The 14,724-nt window shown below is 48.8% G+C and overlaps 1 long non-coding RNA gene across 2 annotated transcripts in view; it reads left to right on the top strand.

The window, feature by feature from the left end:
• LOC110256608 (uncharacterized) overlaps positions 1-14,724 on the top strand; it is a 131,738-nt gene that overhangs the window by 105,549 nt on the left and 11,465 nt on the right. For both annotated transcript variants that reach the window (XR_014828126.1, XR_014828125.1), the window contains one exon: positions 8,862-8,936. This is a non-coding gene — a long non-coding RNA (uncharacterized LOC110256608). The remainder of the gene's footprint in view (positions 1-8,861; positions 8,937-14,724) is intronic.

The raw sequence follows: 14,724 nt of genomic DNA, 5'->3' as shown, positions 1-14,724 counted from the left end.
TATATTTCAAAAAAGCTGGAAGAAAAAATATTGTAAAACTTATTGGGGAGGAGTCAAGGGAAGGAAAAAAGTGGGGTTCCTGTTGTGGCTCGGCGGTAACAAACCTGACTAGTATCCATGAGAATGTGGGTTCGATCCTTGGCCCTGCTTAGTGGGTTAAGGATCTGGCATTGCCATGAGCTGTGGTGTTGGTTGCAGACATGGCTTGGATCCTGCGTTGTGTGACTGTGGCACAGGCAGGCAGCTGTAGCTCCAATTTGAACCCTAGCCTAGGGTCCATATGCTGCAGGTGTGACCATAAAAAAAAGGGGGGGTAGGGAAAAAGAGCAAAAAAATAATAATCACATATTGGAAAACAGCTTTGCAATTAATAATTATCCATTAGTTTAGTTAACAAATATTTGCCATTACATGTCTAGCACTATGCTTGGCTGTGGGGAGATGGAAGTAAAGCTGATGCATTCTCCCCACCCTGAGGAGCTTGCATGCTGGTGGTGAGACAGATGTGCATTCAGCATTCCAGAGCAAGGCCATCAGTCCTGCCCCCTGCTGGCTGTGCGACCTTTCTAAACCTCAGTTTCCTCATCTGTAGGATGGGCCAATAGCAAACTGCAGCATGAGTACTTAATATAGTGCCTGGCACAGAGTGTGGTAGTCCTTGTTACCATGTCATTATGTGTCATTACGTGAGAGATACAGAGGAGGGAATATCCCTTAATTCTCAGGCCCCCTGTGCTCTGGATCAGCATCTCCACTGTCCTCCATCTCCCAGCCTTGAGCACAGTGTTCTAGCACCCACACCTCCCTGCCAAATGAGCCAATGCCTGGCATTCTCTCCTTTCTTGGGATCTTGACCAGAAACTGGGTCAGCAGGTCAGCCCTGAAGCCCTGGAGGCCACAGCCCACTTGGAGTCTTTTTCCAGGTCAGCTTAGTTAGTGGGGGCTTGTGGGCTGATGGGATGCTCTCCAAAAATGCCTTCAGAAGGAAGCCAAGGGGCCCAGTTTCCACGGTGATGAGAAAGTCCATGGGGGTGGAGGGAGGCTGCTGAGGAACACAAAGATCCATCTGACTCTTATTATAGGCCTTTCGACCATTCCACGCTGGCCAAGGGTGTCCCTCCCTGGCTGTGGAGGAAGAGGGGGTTTACAGAGGGGGAAGCCACCTTAGTAACCCTAACCCTGCTGGAGAACTTTGAATGGGCTCTGCTATCATGCTCAGAAACACCCCAGGCACCTGCCATCCCCTCAGATCCCTTTGCTTGACACTTTGCAGGAGGGTGGGAGGAAGGAGCAGAGATGGATAGCAAATTCCTTTGTAGCTCCTTCTGCTAGGGTCTCTACCAGGAGAATCTGGGACTAGAGGACCTGGGTTCAAAGCCTGAGCTCCAGCTGACTCCATCTATCACATAACCTCATTTCTTTGGCAGATTGGCAGGGGGGCAGGGGGATGGGAAAAGCAACTGTTTTGGAAGCAGGCAGACCTGGGTCTGAATCTAGGCTTCACCTGTGAATTTAGTCAGCAAGACTGACTTCTTTTCTTTTCTTTTCTTTTCTTTTCTTTTCTTTTCTTTTCTTTTCTTTTCTTTTCTTTTCTTTTCTTCCTTCCTTCCCTCCTTCCTTCCCTCCCTTTCTTTCTTTCTTTCTTTCCTTTCCTTTTCCTTCTCTCTCTCTCTCTCTCTCTCTCTCTCTCTCTCTCTCTCTCTTTCTCTCTGTCTTTCCTATATCTGTGGCATATGGAGGTTCCCAGGCTAGGGGGTCTATTGGAGCTGCAGCTGCTGATCTACACTATAGCCACAGCAACACCAGATCTGAACTGCATCTGCAACCTACACCACAGCTCACAGCAATGCCATATCCTTGACCCACTGAGCGAGGCCAGGGATCAAACCCACATCCTCATGGATACTAGTCAGATTCTTAACCTGCGAGCCACAATGGAAACTCCAAGTCAACAAAACTTGTTGAGCTCCCCCTCTGGGCCATTCCTATTCTAGGTGCAGGGATTCAGCTTTCCTCAGAGCCTCCCAGCTCCCTGTTCTCAAGGGGCTTACAGTGCAGGAGAGCCACAGGTCATGAACAATCAAATAATGTAATGGAAGCCAGTGGAGTGTGGTGTGATGATATGCCTCTTGGGCATCCCCAGGCAGAGGTTAGTGCTATGAAAAAATGTAACACAGAGCAAGGTGCATAGACAGATCGTCCAGAGGAGACTGCATAATGCGTTCTTTTTTTTTTTTTTTTTTTTTTTTTTGTCTTTTTGCCATTTCTGGGGCCACTCCTGTGGCATATGGAGGTTACCAGGCTAGGGGTCAAATCAGAGCTACAGCTGCTGGCCTACACCACAGCCACAGCAACACAGGATCCAAGCCGCATCTGCAATCTACACCACAGCTCACAGCAATGCTGGATCCTTAACCCACTGAGCAAGGCCAGGGATCGAACCCTCAACCTCATGCTTCCTAGTTGGATTCGTTAACCACTGCGCCACCATGGGAACTCCTGCATAATGTGTTTGGAGAAGGCACTTTGGTCTGGGTAAAGCTCCTGGCCCAAATCTGAGCCTCAGTTTCCTCATCTGTGACCTGGAGTGAAGCATGCCCACTTTCCATGGATCAAATAACAACGCAAAAACCTTAACTGTCCAGAGTAAATGACACTGGGAAAAAATGGCAATTTTTTTAGCCAGACTCATTACCAGTGATGTATGACGGGGAAGGACAGGGTAGCAAGTGAGTTCACTCAGTTTCTAGTTTCCTTTCCTTTTTTTCTTTTTTGCTCAGGTTTCTGTGTGTATTGATGTATTAAGACTCATGAAATAAATGGAAATCTACTCCCACCCCCCCAAACTTCCGCCAAACAAAACAATGGTAATCGTGTTGTGTGCTCTGTAAGCCCTTGATTGCATCCTAGGTCCCTCCTTCCTGAGGAAATAGAGAAGGGGAGTAGAGGGGTTTTAGTGGAATAACATGACAAGCACACAAAAGGTCCATGGGGTCATCTTTGAGGCAGGAGCCCGTGCAGCTGTCATAGATGCCAGGAAAGTGGCCCCTTTGCAGGTGCCCCAGGTGGGGAGGAAGGCACATGCTCTTTACCAAAGGTTACTCCTCGCCTGGGTGGCCCCAGGTGCTGCTCCAGCCAGCCCCACACCCACACCAGGCCATGTCCTGTGAGATGCGATGGCACACTCGTGTTCCCAAGATGTCCAAGACCAATTTCATGGTGGAGAAGAGATGGGTGCAGAAAATCCAGAGGCCCAGCCTCCACGCTGCTACAGTTCCACGTCCCGACCCTAATGTGCAGAAGAGAGTTCTGGCCACAGAGCATCACTGAAGTGTGAGTTGGAGGGGCTGTTCTGAGGTCTCAGAGTCTGCTGGGGAATTTTAGTACAGGCGTGGCCAGGCTCCCAAATGACAGGGCTTCTAGGCTAACTGGTGATTGGGGTGGATAAAAATAATCCCTGGCCAAAGGCAGGAGGTAAGGAGTGGGAGCTCCCCTTGGAGAACCAGGGCGACTCCAGACGTGGCCCTGGCAGGACCATGCTCCCTTATGCACGTAGCTCTGCAGCCCAACAGACTGCTAGGAAGCCACACCCTCTGCCCTGCCCCCAGGGTGGCCTCTGCATCCCAGCCCTGAGCAGCTTGCACCCAGCAGTCACTTGTTCAGAAAGACAGTGTTGGAAGAGGATTTAAAATTCTTTTGTTGTTGTTGTTTATTTGTTTGGTTTTTGTCTTCTTAGGGCTGCACCCTCGGCATATGGAGGTTTCCAGGCTAGGGTCGAATTGGAGCTACAGCTGCCGGCCTACACCACAGCCACAGCCACATCAGATCTGAGCCCTCTCTGCGACCTCCACCAGAGCTCACAACAATGCTGGATCCTTAACCCACTCAGCGAGGCCAGGGATCGAACCTGCAACCTCATGGTTCCTACTGATTTGTTTCTGCTGCACCGAGATGGGAACTCCAGGATTTAAAATTTTAATGCTCGTTTGTTCACTGTTTTCCCATCTTTGGAGTCTGATTTTATTTTTAAAAAATCTTGAGATAATACTTTGAGGCGTATTTAGAGCTTATAGTGGGTTTTGTTATATTTGTCTTAAGGATGCTGGCTTTTTAAATGTGTTAAAAGTGCAGAACTGTGTGTAGTAGGCTACCATTTGTATGAAAAATGGCTTGGAGGAATATATGTCTCTTTATATAGAAAAACGGGTTACCCCTGGAAGAATTCCTTAGAAACTGATAAAATCAGTCATCTCCAGGAATGGGAACTGGGTGACTGAGGCTACAGGTAGATGGAAAATTATTTTTTTCTTTTGCTTCCCATGGGAGGGGGGCTCAGAAAAAAAAAAAAAAAACCCACAATGGGGTTAGGGCATGGAGCTGTTTCTTGGACTCAACAATTCCATTGCTAGGAATTTGTCCCAAGAGATAACTGGTCAAGTGCAGAAAGGTGTCTGCAAAAAGATTTTATACACTATTGTTGGTGTACTGAACGGCCATGGGGAAAGGAAATTATATGTATCCGTGGAAAATTATGTAGCTTTTAAAAAGGACACTGTGGAGTTCCCATTATGGCTCAGCAGTAACGAACCCGACTAGTATTCCTGAGGACGGGGGTTCAATCCCTGGCCCTGCTCAGTGGGCTAAGGATTTGGTGTTGCTGTAAGCTGTGGTATAGGTTGCAGATGCGGTTCAGATATGGCGCGGCTGTGGCTGTGGTGTAGGCCAGCACAGTCTGACCCTTAGCCTGGGATCTTCCGTATGTCGTGGGTGTGGCCCTAAAATAAAATAAAAATAAAATAAAAAGGACACTGTAGATCTATAAACATTGACAGAGGAAAACACTGATGTCATTTTTGAGGGGAAAAGCACAGTACAAAGTGTGGATTGTATGATCCCATTTCTGTGAAATCAGTGCGCATGTTACACGGGCAGATGTCTAAGAAGGTGACCATCCAAAGGGTCACAGTGACTTCTGGCTCCCAGGGATGGCAGTGTCACTATTATCCTATGAATCTACCTGCTCCTGACAGTAATCACTCTGGATGAATCATTTAACACACACAAACATAGAAGCTGTAATGGATGCAATTTGACAGATGTGTTAAATACTTCCTGTACCATTTATACAACACAGAATTAAATTCTTCAAAAATAACTTTAGTAAAACAAAAGTAAAAAGTATTAGATCCAGGTTACAGGCAGAGCAGAATTGATCTGGGGAATTCAACTACTTAATGAAATTCACTTCAGAAAACGTATGACATCTGCATTCATAAACACGGAATCCAAGGCACTGTAGTCAAAACATTCACGTGGTGTGAATGGTCAGGGCCACACCCTGAGGAGCGAATGCCCAGTTCCCACCAGAGCCAGTTTCCTGAACCCAGGGGTAAGCAGGCACATGTGTGGAGAGAGCCTGTTCAATTCTACTCAAACCCGACAGCCTACAAGTTAAGCCAGCCATGACTGGGCACGACCCTTCCCTGCCTTCTCCCGACCTCTGCCATTTAAACTGGGTGATTCCTGGAGTTCTCATCGTGGCTCAGTTGTTAATGAACCCAAGTAGTATCCATGAGGCCATGGGTTCGATCCCTGGCCTCGCTCAGTGGGTTAAGGATCTGGCATTGCCATGAGCTGTGGTATAGGTTTCAGACACGGCTCGGATCCTATGTGGCTGTGGCTGTGGTGTAGGCCAGCAACTGCAGCTCTGATTCAACTCCTAGACTGGGAACCTCCATATGCCTTTGGTTCGGCCCTAAAAAATAAAATAAAATAAAAATAAATAAATAAATAAATAAATAAATAAATAAAAATCTGGGTGATTCCTCAGCCAAAAATAAATAAAAAATAAAATAAAACAGACAGAAAGGCAGGAGTTCCTGTTGTGGCTCAGGAGGTGAAGAACCTGACATATTGTCCGTGAGGACACGGGTTTGATCCCTGGCCTGGGAACTTACCACCTTGGATTCTCACTGGCAGTATTTCCTGTGTTTTGGTTCCTCTGAAAGCAGAGCCTGAGATGAGGACTGAAGTGCAGGAATTGATTGGGATGAAAAAGAGAAGTGGGGGTGACCAGAGAGGAAGGAAGAGCTAATGCAAGGTGGTTATTGAGCTCACTGCTGTGAGCAAAGGGGGTTTTGTCTCCTGCAGAGCATCCCAGAATAAACCACCGCAGGGCAGGGCACTGGAGCAGCCCCCCTTACAGGCTTCTCCACCCTTCCTGGCGCCTGCCCAGGGGCCTAGCAGGAGTCCTTAGCTTTGGATAAAGTTCTGGAGCGGAAGGTCCGGGAGCCCTGCACAGAAGCTCGGAGTGGGTGGGAGCTGTCAGCGTGCACTGGGCTGCCTCTCCCAGCGGGGGCGGCCAGCACAGGGACTGAGGGGATGTGACCAAGGACATAAAAGGCACCTGCTGGGGTGTAGGGGCCTTGTTGCCCTAATCAAGTAAAAGCTCTTGAAGGCAGAGGAAAGGTGCAGCCTGGCCCTTCGTGGCAGCCCTGGCCGGGAGAAACGGCCAAGGGCACTGTGCTCGCTGCGCCTGGGTGCGCCCCAGCCAGACCCGGGCCCCTGACGGCAGAGGTGCTCTCGGAAGCTTCTCTTCTCCATCTTTTCCACAAGAGAGGAGAACTGAACTGAGCTTCCTTAAAGGAACAAGAGCGTCCTGCCGTCTACCCGGGATCCCTGGCAGGCGTCTGAAGGTTTAGGGCAAGGAAGCAGGGAGCAGGTGGGGAGGACAGTGAAGGGCTTTCTTGGTGGGAGAATCAGCCCAGAAACAGGAAGGAACCCAGAACGTTCGGGTGTGGCCAGGGGACCAGAGTGTCCAAAGGTTCTTCCCTGGAGGAGCGCCTGAGAGACCTGGCCAGCGGCAAAAGGCGCTCCTGCGCTTGCGGGTTGCATCCATCTTCTAGCGCTGCGGTTACAATTCTCCCCAGCTTAGTGGCTTAAAACAACACAAATGTATCACCATAGGGTTCGGTATGCCAGAAGTCCGACGTGGATCCCCAGGCCTAGGATCGAGGTGGCGGCAGGGCTGTGTTCTTCTGGAGGTCCCAGGGAGAAGCCACTTTCAGCTTCCAAAGGCCACTGCAGTCCTCGGCTCCCAGACTCTTCCTACAGCTTCCGAGGCAGCAACTTCACGTCTCTGACTCTTTCATCACAGTCGCAGTTTCCTCTTGAGGCAGAATATTAATTCAGGTAGTTAGTGTAGAAGCATGGGCTCCCATACATTCTTTTGACATGGATATTGATTAACCTTTGCGGTTTAAGGGCTCCAGGGAGTAACACCTCCCCAGGCCTTGTTTTATTCTAGGAAATGCGCATTCCCCACAGGTTTCGTTTACTATAGGAAATGCAATCCTCTAGCCCACTTCTCAACTGATAATAAAGGAATGAGAGGAATTTAATTTTTCCTTAATCTAAGGAAAGAAAAGGACAAAGGAACCGTAAAACGAACACAGGACATTTCCAACGCTAAAAGCCCTATTGGACAAGAACTGACATGGGTAACTGAGCAAGGCCAATGGGAGAAAGCCACATCTTTCTGGACCCCACAGTTGGTACCCCCCCACCTTTAAGGAATAAAACCCCCTAAAGAACCATAGAAAAAGGGGGCTCTTCTCCCCCCTCCCAACCTGTCCTGGGAGCTATTTGCTTTTCTTTAATAAAGACTTTGCTTGCTTGCTGCCTGTGTGTTTGCCGAGCTCATTCTTCCACTGCCATGAACCAGACCCCGGATTCTGGTACCATCTTTCCCGTATCACTCTGACCAAAGCTGGGAAAGGGTCTCTGCTTTTAAGGATTCGCACGATAAGAAGGGGCTCACCGGACAATCCAGATTAGCATGCCTGGAAGTCCTCAAGGTCCATAACCTTAGTCAGCTCCGCAAAGCCCTTCTGCCCCGCGAGGTGACATCCATACGTCCTGGCGATGACGTGGATTTTTCTAGAAGGGGAAAATTATTCAGCCAACTACATGCCTCGCTCAGCCTCCTCCTGCTTCTGCCAGGGAAGCCTCGGGTTTTGTGAAAGAAAAAAGGGGAGCAGATATGATCAGACCCAGTGCTGGGGATTGTGAGAAAGAGGCACTCACTCGGTAAGTGGGGCTGTAACACTGCTACAACCTCTTAGGAGAGTAATTGAGCGTCAGCTGCAGTGTCTTATATCTGTGTACCCGCTCCACTGACTAGCCATCCTACCTCTAGGAATGAGTCGTATGGGCATGTGGGAAGCATGGACACATCAATTTGAGATTAATGCCAATATATAGGTGTAGATGTCTGTGTTTGATGCAACACTGTAATACAGAAGAACTGAAAATAACCTCTATGATGGAATTCTGGGCAGTGATTTAAAAGGATGAAGTAGATCTATAAATACTGACTTATAAAAATGGCCATCATGTATTATTGATTGAAGAAATGGAGATCAATATTAATAGAATAATCCCATCTTTGAAAAGAGAAATGGTATTCTCCTGTGCACTGTCTGTAAATCTACATGTAAAGCTGCGTCTACAGCGACTCGTATCCATGAGGATGCGGGTTTGGTCCCTGACCTTGCTCCGTGGGTAGGGGATCCGGTGTTGCTGTGAGCTGGGCTGTAGGTTGCAGACGCAGCTCGGATCCTGAGTTGCTGTGCGTGGTGTAGGCCGGCAGCTACAGCTCCAATTGGACCCCTAGCCTGGGAACCTCCATAAACTAGGGAGAATTTGGGAAGGCTGTGTCCCAAACAGATAACAGGTGAGAGTGGAGGAGAGGTGGGGGAATAGAGGGAGGGGGTCTGAGAGGCAAAGGTGGACATTTTTCACTTCTTACCATATAATTGGTTGAGTGGGTGATTTTGGAATTTTTTCCCCTTGTGTTTCAGCATTAAGGAAAAAACTGAGGACACTTCACCTTGACCCCAGTGAGCAACTCTGAGAGGGCATGTGTCCAGGAGAGGGTGAGTGGGTCCAAGAGATGCTCTCGGGGGACCCTGGATCTCCGTCGCTCCGTGGGGCTGACAAGGGTCTCTGGGTTCCACACACCTGAAGAGAGGGCGGCAGGAGCCCCTCCAGTGGGTGGTCAACCCCTACCCTCTTGGCCCCAGCTGGGCCCCGGGATTGGTCCTCAGAGTTACGAGATCTGGAGCCTGGAGGCCCCCTCTGCCCCCTGACTTCCTGACGGCCCCTGGACCCTCTCCGTTTCCATGTCTTTAAATGAGAAGTGTGTGGTTTACGATGGCCGTGTGGTAGAACAGCACGCATTCCACGACCCCATTGCATACAAATATATATCAATTTAAAAACTGAGGTATGCGGAGTTCCCGTTGTGGCTCAGCGGTTAACGAATCTGACTAGGAACCATGAGGTTGCAGGTTCGATCCCTGGCCTTGCTCAGTGGGTTAAGGATCTGGCATTGCCGTGAGCTGTGGTGTAGGTTGCGACGCGGCTCGGATCCCAGGTTGCTGTGGCTGTGGTATAGGCTGGGGGCTACAGCTCCAATTCGACCCCTAGCCTGGGAACCTCCAGATGCCGCAAAAAAAAAAAAAAAGAAAAAGAAAAAGAAAAAAACCACAACTGAGATATGCACACAGGAAAACCTAGAAGGCTATCCTACATGTTCAGGTGTCTCTCTGAGGAGCAGGACTGGGGGTGACATTTCTTTCCTTCTTTCCTTGATTTTTACCTACCTGACCCAAAGGAACTCACAGGGTTGCTGCTTTGGAAAAATGTGTAAGGAGCTGGGCGAATGGGAGGCCAGGAAGGAGAAGGGACGAGAGGGAGAGAGAGAGAGAGAGAGAGAGAGAGAGAGCGCGCGCCTGGCCTGCGCACAGAAAGGAGGGAGGAAAAAGGGGGAGGGAGGGGGAGGGAGGGAAGGTGAGCAGGCCAGACCCCAACACATTCTCTGCCCTATGGTCTTACTCAAGAAAAAGACAATATGTGGAAGTTCCTTTGTGGCGTAGCGGGTTAAGGATCTGGCGTTGCCACAGCTGTGGTGAAGGTCGCAACTGGGGCATGAGTTCAATCCCTGGCCTGGGAACTTCCACACACGATGGATGCAACGAAAAAAGAAAAAGGAGGACACAATCTCAAAAGCATGAGAGGCGTTTTTTTCCCCAGGGCCACTTCTAGGGATGGCCAGGGGTGGAGGGCATCTGCGCAGTCTCGGCCTTCCCCAGGCCAGCTGGCCACCCCCATCCACCTACCCCGACTCCGCAGCTATAGGTGATCTTGGTCCTGACTGAGGACTGGAAACCTAGGGGTTCGGGGCTGGATTCTGAGCCTTCCCGGGTCCCTCAGGAGGTACCTCGACAACCTGCTCTGTGTCCAGATTCACCATCAGGCTCGAAATCAGGAACAGAGCCCATGACCTACTCTTGGCACACCTGCCCAGCTTCCTACATGGGCCGGACCACAGTGGGCTCCTGAAAAGTGTTTGTTGGACTGAATGCATGATCTGTATCCATCATCGTTCTCGAGGGGTGACTCCACTTGTCCAAGGTCATTCAAAATCATTCAACTGGGACAGCAGAAATCATCAAGCCATGTAAATTAACTGTACTTCAATAAAACTTAAAAACATCATTCAAGTGGGGAAGGAACTGAAACCCAAGTCCCCACAGGCCTGCAGATTTTATATCCAGTATTCATTTAGTTCTGACACTAGTGGGGTGAGCACTGCTTTACAGATGGGGAAATTGAGGCTCAGGAAGATGAAGTCATTAGTCCAAAGTCAGATAACAAGTGAGAAGCTGAGCCAGACTCTAACCCAGGACCTCTGGCTTCATAGCTATTTGGCCTGCTGAGAAAGGGGTGATTTGCCCAAGGTCACACAGTGAAGGGTCAGACCCAGTCCAGAGCCAGGCCATCTTTCTTGCCAGAAAGCTGGCCCAGACCCAGCCAGGTGGAAATAGTAGGTCCAAATCTCCCTAAGATTCACACACAACTATAGGCCTGGGATGATGTGGCTTGACTGAGAACAAGAAAACAAAAGGTTTATGGAGTTCCCATCGTGGCGCAGCAGAAACGAATCTGACTAGGAACCATGAGGTTGTGGGTTCAATCCCTGGCCTCGCTCTGTGAGTTAAGGATCTGGCATTACTATGAGCTAGTGGTGTAGGTCACAGATGTGTCTGGGATATGGCATTGCTGTGGCTGTGGCTGTGGCTGTGGCGTAGGCCAGCAGCTGCAGCTCCAATTCAACCCCTAGCCTGGGAACCTCCATATGCCACTAGCGCAGCCTTTAAAAAAAGAAAAAAAGAAAAGGTTTAAGGGCTTGAATCAGTGGAATCTAACAGTGGGTGATTCATGGTCCCTGGCTCCTTTCACTGGTCTCCATGTGTTTGAGGCTCACATGCATTTGGCGAGATGCGGGCTTTGTTCTCTTGGGCTGAATGCTGTTCCAATTTGACCCACCTCCTTCAGTTGCTAGATGCACCAAGCCTTTTCCTATTTCCAGGCTTTCACTGTCTGAGCTGTTCCCTCTCCCAAAACTATCCTTCCCTGACTATCATCTGCTCAACTTCTGCGCCTTTTCCGTGTTCCTTTTGTGACCCCCAAGATAAATAGGACCCATCTGTCAGGAGCCTTTAGAGCACCATCCTGATCCATGGCCCCTCATCGAGCTACGATTTGGGTGGAGGTGACCTTACTGTTCAGGCCTGCACCGCCCTAGATGGGAAGCCCCATGTTGGCAGGGCTGGGTCCCTCTTGCTCATCCCCATGTCCTCACTGACTAGCACAGGGCCTGGCATTTTGTAGGTGCTCCAACATCTTTTCTTGCTGAAATGACTGAGTGAGTGGTTTTATTAAGCACCTACTAGGGACTAGAAATTCTCTTTATGTAAGGTTTTCTCAGGTCAGGTGCAGTGGTGGTCAGAGTTGGCACCCATTACCTGTGGGTCGCTGCTGTCCAGTTCTGCAGCCTCCTCAGCCCCTTGGAGTTGAGGTATCTGGGCCGCCCCTGCCTAGAGCTGCTGTGGAAGCCAGAGAAAAGAGCCAAGCCTGCTAGTGGGGGTGCGTTGGACTTCATTCCTGTGGACGGTTCTGTAAGGTCACTCCTGCCCCAGCCTGGCTCTCCCTCGCCAGCTGTGCCAGTTGCTTGGGCATCTGGCTGGCTGTGAGGCTTCAGCAGTTTGGAAGCAGTTTGCCAGGTTAGTGCAGCAACGGTTGTGTTCTCCTGCCCTCGTGTGGTCAGTCCTGGGATAGCAAGTGCTGGGTTTCCTTGCCTCTCTGATGCTACGCTGGAAATGGCCGCCAGAGGGCAGATTTCTTAGCACTGTGCCACTGGATATGCTCCCCTCTCCATCCTCAGCTTTACACAAGTAGATTAGGAAAACAAAGACAAACAAACAACAACAAAATCGCACCCCCCCCAAAGAAAATCCCACCAGCTTTGAGCTATAATTCTTTTTTAAATTAATATATAACTGACTTTACAATATTCTTTTAGTTCAAGGTGTAAAATACAGTGACTCAATAGATCAGAAAATGATCACCAGTTATCATCTCTTGCCATACAATTTGTTACACTATTTTGACTATATTCCCTATGATGCACACTGCATCTCATGACTTATTTATTTTATAACTGGAAGTGTGTACCTTTTAATCTCCCACAGCTATTTTCCTCATCCCCTCACCCCCTTTCTCTGGCAACCACTAGTGTTTTTCTCTGCCTCTAAGTCTGTTTCCCTTTGTTATGTTCATTTTTTTTTTTTTTTAAGGTTCTACATACAGGTGAAATCAGAAGGTATTTGTCTTCCTCTGTCAGTTTTTTTTTTAGTTTTTATTTTTTAATTTTTTGTCTTTTTAGGGACGCATCCGGGGCATATGGAGGTTCCCAGGCTAGGGATCGAAACAGAGCTGTAGCCACTGGCCTACTCCAGAGCCACAGCAGCATGGGATCCGAGCTGCATCTGCAACCTACACTACAGCTCATGGCAGTGCCAGATCCTATCTTTTGCTGTTGAGTTGCATGAGTCCTTTATATATTTTGGAAATGAAGACCATATCAGATAGCTTATTTGCAAATATCTCCTTGCATTCATTTGGCTGCTTTTTGTTTTGTCAGTAGTCTCCTTGGCTTTGGAATTGCCTTTTAGTAGTCTAGTTTATCTTTGCTTTTGCTTTCACTTGCCTGAGAAGATGGACTTAAATGCATATATTTAATTTATATATATATATTTCTAAGGCTGGTGTCAAAGAGCGTACTGCCTATGTTTTCCTGTAGAAGTGTCATGGCTTCAGGTCTTCCATGTAAGTCTCTAATCTGTTTTCAGTTTATTTTGTCTGGTGCGAGAAAGCAGCCCTCTTTCATTGTTTTCATCTAATTGTCCAGTTTTGCCATTACCACGTATTGAGTGGAGGCCACCTTTTCCTCATGGAGAGTCTTGCCTCCTTTTGTTGTAGCTTTATTGACCACATAAGTGTGGGTTTGGAGTTCCCTGGGGGCCCCGTGGTTAAAGTGCTATGGTGGCAATTGAATCCTTGGCCAGGGAACTTATGCATGCTGCTGGCACAGCCATAAAATGAATAATATTAAGTGTAGGTTTTTTTTTTCTGGTTTCTCTATTCTCTTCCATAGATCTATGTGTCTGTTTTGTGCCAGTACCAAACCTTTTTTTTTTTTTTTTTCTGTTTTGGTCTTTTTATTTTAGGGCCTCACCTGTGACATATGGGGGTTCCCAGGCTAGGGGTCCAATTGGAGCTGTAGCTGCTGGCCTACACCACAGCCATAGCAACACCAGATCCAAGCCATCTCTGCAACCTACACCACAGCTCAAGGCAATGCCGGATCCTTAGCCCACTGAGCGAGCCTAAGGATGGAACCTGCATCCTCATGGATGTTAGTCAGATTCGTTTCTGCTGAGCCACGACGGGAACTCCCCCAAACCTTTTTGATTACTGTAGATTTAGGATATAATTTGAAATCTGGGAGCATGCTACCTCCAGCTTTATTCTTCTGTATCAAGATTGTTTTAGGTCTTCAGGGTGTTTTGTGGTGCTGTACAAATATTAGGACTATTTGTTCTAATTCTTTTGAAAAATGCATTGGCACCCATTACCTGTGGGTCGCTGCTGTCCAGTTCTGCAGCCTCCTCAGCCCCTTGGAGTTGAGGTATCTGGGCCGCCCCTGCCTAGAGCTGCTGTGGAAGCCAGAGAAAAGAGCCAAGCCTGCTAGTGGGGGTGCGTTGGACTTCATTCCTGTGGACGGTTCTGTAAGGTCACTCCTGCCCCAGCCTGGCTCTCCCTCGCCAGCTGTGCCAGTTGCTTGGGCATCTGGCTGGCTGTGAGGCTTCAGCAGTTTGGAAGCAGTTTGCCAGGTTAGTGCAGCAACGGTTGTGTTCTCCTGCCCTCGTGTGGTCAGTCCTGGGATAGCAAGTGCTGGGTTTCCTTGCCTCTCTGATGCTACGCTGGAAATGGCCGCCAGAGGGCAGATTTCTTAGCACTGTGCCACTGGATATGCTCCCCTCTCCATCCTCAGTTTTACACATGTAGATTAAGAAAACAAAAACACGTTGTCGTGAGCTGTGGTGTAGGTTGCAGCCGTGACTCGGATCCCGAGTTGCTGTGGCTCTGGTGTAGGACGGCAGCTACAGCTCCGATTTGACCCCTACTCTGGGAACCACCATAAGCCGCGGGAGCGGCCCCAGAAATGGCACAAAGACAAACAAAAACAAAAACAAAACAAACAAACGAAAACAGCCTTGAGTTATAATTCTTTTTTTAAAATGACATATAACTGAC

The sequence above is a fragment of the Sus scrofa genome, chromosome 14, assembly GCF_054392235.1.
Source record: "Sus scrofa isolate SSC_HxYL_T2T_F1_AM1 chromosome 14, Sscrofa_HxYL_maternal_Yorkshire_Landrace_v2.0, whole genome shotgun sequence".
Taxonomy (NCBI): domain Eukaryota; kingdom Metazoa; phylum Chordata; class Mammalia; order Artiodactyla; family Suidae; genus Sus; species Sus scrofa.
Note: the sequence above shows the minus strand (reverse complement) of the source record. Positions and strands in the feature narration are given on the sequence as shown.